The following is a 6,133-nucleotide window of genomic DNA, read 5'->3' as shown; positions in this document are numbered from 1 at the left end:
AAGGTTGGATTTATGGAAGATTCTCCACCTCCACAGCCCCCTTCCAAGCTCTCCTCCATCAACCTTCAATGCTCCATAGCTCCCACATTTTAGGTTGGTAAAGGAAGTAATGAGACTTGAAGACTAAGCCTTGGTCTTAAATCTTATACCACTTAGGGCCTGTTTGGCATGGGCATTATGAGTCAAAACTCATTTAAGAGGTCTATTAAGCAAATGGGTCCACCTTTATGGTAACATATAAGCCAAGGAGATCAAGGATGAGGCCAACCTCGCCTAGGTGACTAGATAGAGTACCCGGGGCACGGGGTTTGGGTCCCACACAAGGAAAACACACAATGTCCAGAGATGGCACGGGCGGACTAACAGACAGATACAATGCTAATGAGTCTGCTCATGCATCCGTTGCTGTTGTAAGGGCAAAAGCTTAGGGAAAATTGGTCGGGCTTTGGCCCATACTTTAAGGTCAACTAGGGGAGAGTACAGTAACATCCACAACATAGTATCTTACCGCCTTGACCATCACGACGTCCCCTTCATGATCCCGAATAGTTTCCCAATCGATATGCTAAGCTCATCGCCAAAGGAGGTGTCTAGCTGTAGGGACACAGGGAACGCCTTTCGATACTCTTCGCTCTATGGACTCGTGCTAGGAGGATGATCGACGAAGTCATCATCGATAAATCTTCCCCACTGCTGGTTAAGGAACATCTCCTCCATAGGCAAGCCCATGAACTGGTTAATGATCTTATGGCTAGGTATGACCACAAGGGAAAATAGCTCACCAGCATACACGGCAGTAGAATCTACACATCATAGGAGAGAGAAATTATAATTAATAGTAAATCCTAGCGCGGATGTAATATCCTCCCCACCTTACAAAATTCCATCCTCAAAATTGTCATACCTTGCAAGAATCCAAGGGAAGGGTACTTTGCTCTCATTTTGACCTTAGCTTCCCAGGAGGCTTCTTCTTCTGTGTGGTTGCCCCACTTCACTTTCACATAGTGAATAGGTCTATTGTGGAGATTCACCACCTTGGTGTCTAAAATCTTCTCAGACTGTTCTTTATAGGACATATCCGCTGCCAGCCCCCGTGGTTCTTGAGATAGAACATGACTAGGGTCCTACACATACTTCTACAACATAGACATGTGGAAGACATCGTGCACGTCTTCCAAAGATGGGGGGAGTGCTAACCGATAAGCTATTAGTCTAATCTTTGCAAGAATCTCATAGGGCCCAATATATCTCGGGCTTAGCTTACCCTTCTTGCTGAACCGCATCACGCCCTTGGTAGGTGACACCATGAGAAACACTTTGTCAAGGAACTCTAGATCCTTTTGCCTTTGGTCTGCATAGCCCTTTTGCCTAGACTGGGTACCCTTGATTCACTCGCGGATCAAGTCCACCTTCTCACAGGTTGCTTGGATCAATTTCAGCCCAAGGACACACCCCTCACCTACTTCATCCCAGTATAATAGAGTACGACACTTTTTCCCATACTGAGCTTCAAAGGGTGCCATTCCGATAGTAGCTTGATAACTGTTATTATCTGTGAATTCAATAAGCGAGATATGCTCATCCCAGTTGCCCTGCATATCAATGGCACAGGCTCGAAGCATGTCTTCCAATGTCTGTATTGTCCTTTCTGACTGCCTGTCGGTCTGTGGATTGAAGGCAGTGCTAAAACTCAATAGGGTACCCATAGCTCTCTAGAATCCACCCTAAAACTTAGATGTAAACCTAGGATCTTGATCTAAGACAATGCTAACTAGAACTCCATGCAGGCAAACCACGTTATCAATGTACAAGCGGGCTAGCTTATCCATAGAATAGGTGACCTTGATTGGGATGAAATGAGCTATCTTCATCAGTCTGCCCATAATAACCCATAGAGCATCAACATCTCTGGGTATACGAGGTAGTCCAGTGACGAAGTCCATGGTGACATATTCCCATTTCCATTCTGGCATGGGCAATGACTGTAACAGGCCATGGGGCCATTGTCTGTCTGCTTTCACTTGCTGACAAGTGAGACACTAGGCCATAAATTCAGCTACATCCCTCTTCATTCCACTCCACCAGTAGTGTCCTTTAAGGTCCTTGTACATTTTAGTACTACCTGGGTGAATTGAATAGGGAGATTCATGTGCTTTTGACAACACTTCTTTCTTCAGCTGATCGTCCTTAGGGACACATAGGCGATCTCTAAACATGAGAACGCCGCTATCTGTCAATGTAAAATCCAGATCTCACTGTGTGTCACCTTGGATAGCTTCAATAATTTTATGAAAGCGTTCATCTGAAGCTTGAGCTAACTGAATCCTTTCCACTAAAGTTGATTGCACAGATAAGGCTGCCAGAGATAGGTAACGCAGTCTACCAATAACTCTAAATCCATCCTTCTAGCTTCGTTTATAAGTTCCTTACTAACTACCAAGGATGCGATAGATAAGGTCTGGGATTTTTGACTAAGAGCGTCCGCTACAACATTTGCCTTACCCGAGTGGTAATGGATGGTGCAATTGTAGTCCTTCATTAGTTTCAACCTGTGCCTCTGTCTCATATTGAGTTCTTCTGAGTAAATAAATATTTGAGGTTTTTATGGTCGCTGTAGATCTCACTCTTCTCTCCATATAGATAGTATCTCCAGATCTTCAGAGCAAAGACCATAGTTGCCAACTCCAAGTCATGAGTCGGGTAATTTCTCTCATAATCCTTTAGCTGGCGAGAAGCGTAGGCTACCACTTTATCATTTTGCATCAAAACACAGTCGATGCCCATTTTGATGCATCACAATAGACTACCATCCCTTCTGTACCATTTGGAATGGTAAGTACTGGAGCCAAAATTAGTCGTTGCTTCAGATCCTAGAAATTCTTCTCACATTCATCTGACCACTCGAACTTCACTCCCTTTCGGGTTAGTCAAGTCATGGGAGCAAAGATTTTTGAAAAGTTCTTGATAAATCTCCTATAATAGCCGGCCAGACCAAGAAAACTATGAATATCTGCTATATTCTTAGGTGTCTCCCAGTCAACTACGGACTAGACCTTGCCGGGGTCAACTTCAATACCCTTAGCAGAAACCAAATGACATAGGAAAGCTACTTGTTATAACCAGAATTCGCACTTGCTGAACTTAGCATACAATTATTTTTCTCTCACGCGCTGCAGCACAAAACGAAGGTGATCAGTGTGTTCTTCTTCGCACTTGGAGTAGACCAGGATGTCATCAATAAATACAATAACGTACTTATCCAACACATCGTGAAACACCCTGTTCATTAGCTCCATAAAAGCTGCCAGGGCATTGGTCAGCCCAAAAGACATAACCAGAAACTTGTAGTGCCCATATCGCGATCTGAACGCGGTCTTGCTGATGTCACTACCTTTGATCTTTAGCTAGTGATACCTCAAGCGGAGATCAATTTTGGAAAATACCCCTGCGCCTTGCAACTGGTCAAACAAATCATCGATCCTAGGAAGCGGGTACCGATTTTTTATTGTGAGCTTATTGAGTTCATGGTAGTCAATGCACAAATGCATACTACCGTCCTTCTTCACAAACAAAATAGTTGTACCCCACGGGGAAACACTTGGCCTGATAAAACCCTTAAGTAGATCGTTAAGCTATTCTTGAAGTTCTTTCAGTTCTGACAGACCAATTTGTATGGTGCCTTAGATACTGGAGTAGCTCCGGGCATTAGATCAATCATAATTCTGTTTCCCGATCCGATGGTAACCGGGTGAGGTCTTCCGAAAAAACGTCAGGAAAATCTCTTACTACACTTATTTCTTTTATAGGTGTGACCGTGGCTTTAGTATCCAACACAAAGGCTAAATAACACTAGCAACCCTGTGCTAAGAGCTTCTGAACTTGGAGAGCTAAAACAACTGTCTTTCCAAGCTTTTTACTTTTGTTGCCCTTGAACACAAATTCATTGTCTTCTCTTGTCCTGAAGAGTATCTTTCTCTGCACAGATCAGGCTAGGTCCATGATTGGACAACCAATCCATTCCCAGAATGATATCAAAGTCTCTCATATCTAGGATGATCAAACTGGCCTCAAGTCCATGGTCGCTCACTCGAACAGGGCAAGAGTTGAAGGCTTGGTCAAGTTCGATCTTGCTTCCAGTTGGAGTAAAAACTATCAGCTTTTGTTCCATACTAGCCGGTTCAATTGGTAATTTCTTGGCAAAGGAAGTTGATATAAAAGAGTGCGATGCTCCCGAGTCAAACAATACATATGCAGGTAAGGAGCACACAAAAATCATGCCTAAGCCAAACATGATAAACTCAATGAAATTAATTTGACTAAAGTGGTTGAGTACAATACCTGTGATAACGCCAGGGTCAGACTGGGCTTCTTCATGAGTAATAGAATAAACTAGCCCCTGAGTCTTGCTTGCCGGAGGAGAAATAAGTGGGCAAACAACGGTCTTTGCTTGAGGCACCTTGGAAGTCACAACTGGCCATGAACACGATTGTCGAGGTTGTGGACAATCCTTGGCCATGTGGCCGGACTCCTTGCAATTATAACAAACAAGAGTCTGAGCCCCATAATGAGGAGCAGATATAGCTTTAGGCACTTAGGCCACATCAAGTCTACGGGGCTGAATTGGAGCTGCATTAGTATAAGCCCCTCTCCTCTGGAACTTGTTGGGTCCCCTAGAGTCATGAGATGGCATTGGCCTCTTGCCTGCATGTATAGCCCGATAATTCTCCCTCTGTTGGTCTTCTATTAGCTTGGTGGCTTCAACCACTTCTGCATAGGTGGGCTACTTGTGTAGTACCACCGAAGTACTTAAGCTGGCCCTGAGCCCTCTCTCGAACCTTTATGCTTTCACATCCTCAGTCTTCAAGTGAGTCGGAGCAAAGTAGAAATACTCCCCAAAGGTCTGTTGATACTCAAGGACCGACTTGGATCCCTGACCGAGGCTCATGAATTCAACTTCTTTCTTCTCTCAAAAATTCCTTGGAAAGTAATTCTCGAGAAAGGCTTCTTTAAATTGAGCCCACATTACATTTGGATACTTGGCCCAGAAATGTTCCTTCGAGGAATGCTAGCATGCATCAGTGTCACATCGGAGTTGGAAGGTAGCACATCGAATCTTCTCGAGATCCCTACACGGTAGTACCTCAAAGATCCTTTCGAGATCCCGTACCCAAGTAGCTAGGAACATAGAGTCATGGATCAACTTATAGAAAGTAGAAGGATGATGCTTTTGAAACTTCTCAGAAAGTTTGGAGGCATCGGCCCATTCCGGTATCACATTTCTGACTAGTAAGGCAGCCGAGGGAGGAGGAGGTGGATTTTGGTTCGCTTGTACTACAGGAACTTCATTTGCAGCTGGCCTAAGAGGAGGGATGATCGGAGTGGTGTTAGCTATGGGATTTGGGATTGCGTGCACTGGAGGTGGCACTCTTGGTCCTTCCCAACCAACATTTTGAAGCTGGGTAGTCACATTTTGCATAAATGTGCGCTGTTCCATCTGGGATTCCCGATGTTCTCTTTGCATGTCGTGCAGAATGTTCCCTAAGAGCAAAGCAACATCTGCATTAGTGTTCACCGGAGGCAGCATAGGCAAACCTTCCTTGAAAAAATCACTGGCGTTTTCCCTAGGAGGGGAACGATTCTGGTTGCGAGTGTTGACCATGGTTTAACACCTGATGAAATAAGATGCCTCACATGATAGCACAAGGATGTGAGGGAAACAATAATTGCAAGATAAGGGACCATAAAGGAAAAGAGCACAAAATGTATACAAGGTGTGTATACCAACACACAGAAAAACTAGGGTCCTAAGAATGAGGCTGAGCCAAAAATATAGGCCAATAGCCTTTTTGAGCACGGGAGGATCCATGGACAGATCTACTCCTCTGAGTCCGATCGTGAGTCCACTCAAAAAATTTTAACAAGAATACAAACTGCGCCTTTCTCCTTCATTTTGGCTTGTTTGTAGAAGGCGAAGGCACAGAGAAGAGGAGCCCTAACTTTGTCCACTCGAAATTTCTTGCCCTAGAAGTGTGGATTTGGACTTCTTTACTCTCAATCTCAAACCCCCTACTTCAAGGTACGAGATTCCCTAACCATTTGGTTCCCTTGAGTCGATTTTTGATCTTCTCCTAGG

This window comes from Telopea speciosissima, chromosome 9 (genome assembly GCF_018873765.1).
Source record: "Telopea speciosissima isolate NSW1024214 ecotype Mountain lineage chromosome 9, Tspe_v1, whole genome shotgun sequence".
In the NCBI taxonomy this organism is placed as follows: Eukaryota; Viridiplantae; Streptophyta; class Magnoliopsida; order Proteales; family Proteaceae; genus Telopea; species Telopea speciosissima.
Note: the sequence above shows the minus strand (reverse complement) of the source record.